The sequence below is a fragment of the Etheostoma cragini genome, unplaced genomic scaffold (genome assembly GCF_013103735.1).
Source record: "Etheostoma cragini isolate CJK2018 unplaced genomic scaffold, CSU_Ecrag_1.0 ScbMSFa_321, whole genome shotgun sequence".
Lineage (NCBI taxonomy): Eukaryota > Metazoa > Chordata > Actinopteri > Perciformes > Percidae > Etheostoma > Etheostoma cragini.
The window spans coordinates 18,186-19,740 of NW_023267454.1; positions in this window are offsets into that span (position 1 = coordinate 18,186).

Genomic DNA, 1,555 nt, shown 5'->3' on the forward strand with positions numbered 1-1,555 from the left:
GACCTGCTCTTTATGGAAAGACCTGGGAGATAAATAACATCCCAGAGTCCGGTCTAGACCTGCTCTTTATGGAAAGCGAAAGTAGATAACTGTTGTTGTGCTTTAGCGCTATATAAAAAACAAACAGGTTGTCTTGGGAGCACATGAAGCCTCGAGACTCGAACCCTTTTAAAAACTACTTTGCTGAAAAGCTGTAATGCTTCTTGAGATAAGATAAGATAAACTGCATCGTCCCAGAGGAAATTAGTCTGGGGTGAGGAGCGCCGACAACAGCTGCTTACAAACACCTTCATTAGATATCAACAGGCGGCAGGTACACAACTAAATACAACCAGACTACAACGTGCTTCAGGACAAGCACGGCATAGATTAAGATCACACGCTAGCTGAGATGATGCTGCACAGTCCTCAGTTAGAAGTGAGGAAGTGGTGGCTGAGGCACAGTGGTAGATCAGGGCCCTACCAATCCGAGGGTTGGTGGTTCAATCCCTGGACCTGCAGTCCCGTGTTAAAGTGTCCGTGGGCGAGACACTGAAAAGTGACGGGGAGACAACAGCGCTGTTGAGAGAGAGTTTAAGGATATTTATGGGGGGCTTTTCCCTTTATTACTTACAGTGGGTGGACATGAAAAGGGGGAGAGAGATGGGGGATGACACGCAGCAAAGGGGAGCAGGTCGGATTCAAACCCAGGCCCCTGCAGGACTCCTGCAGGACTCAGCAAACGCTCCCACTGGGGGGGGGCTAGAGGCCGCCCCATGAATTCTCTTTAGTCGCTGTTGAGTTTAAAGAAGTTGTGTTGCATCCAAGTATTAATGAACTTGCTCCTCAAAGACTTGAGACTCGACTTGGACTCAAGCTTAAAGACTTGTGACTCGACTTGGAGTCAACTTAAAGACTTGAGACCCGACTTGGACTCAACTTAAAGACTTGAGACTCGACTTGGACTCAAATTAAAGACTTGAGACTCGACTTGGACTAAACTTAAAGACTTGAGACTCAACTTGGACTCAAGCTCAAAGACTTGAGACTTGACTTGGACTCAAGCTTAAAGACTTGAGACTCGACTTGGGCTCAACTTAAAGACTTGAGACTCAACTTGGACTCAAGCTCAAAGACTTGAGACTCGACTTGAACTCGAGCTTAAAGACTTGAGACTCGACTTGGACTCGAGCTTAAAGACTTGAGACTCAACTTGGTCTCAAGCTCAAAGACTTGAGACTTGACTTGGACTCGAGCTTAAAGACTTGAGACTCGACTTGGACTCGAGCTTAAAGACTTGAGACTCGACTTGGACTCAAGCTCAAAGACTTGAGACTCGACTTGGACTCAAGCTTAAAGATTGAGACTCAACTTGGACTCAAGCTCAAAGACTTGAGACTCGACTTAGACTCGAGCTTAAAGACTTGAGACTTGACTTGGACTCAAGCTTAAAGACTTTAGACTCAACTTGGACTCAAGCTTAAAGACTTGAGACTTAACTTGGACTCAAGCTCAAAGACTTGAGACTCGACTTGGACTCAAACTCAAAGACTTGAGACTCGACTTGGACTCAAGC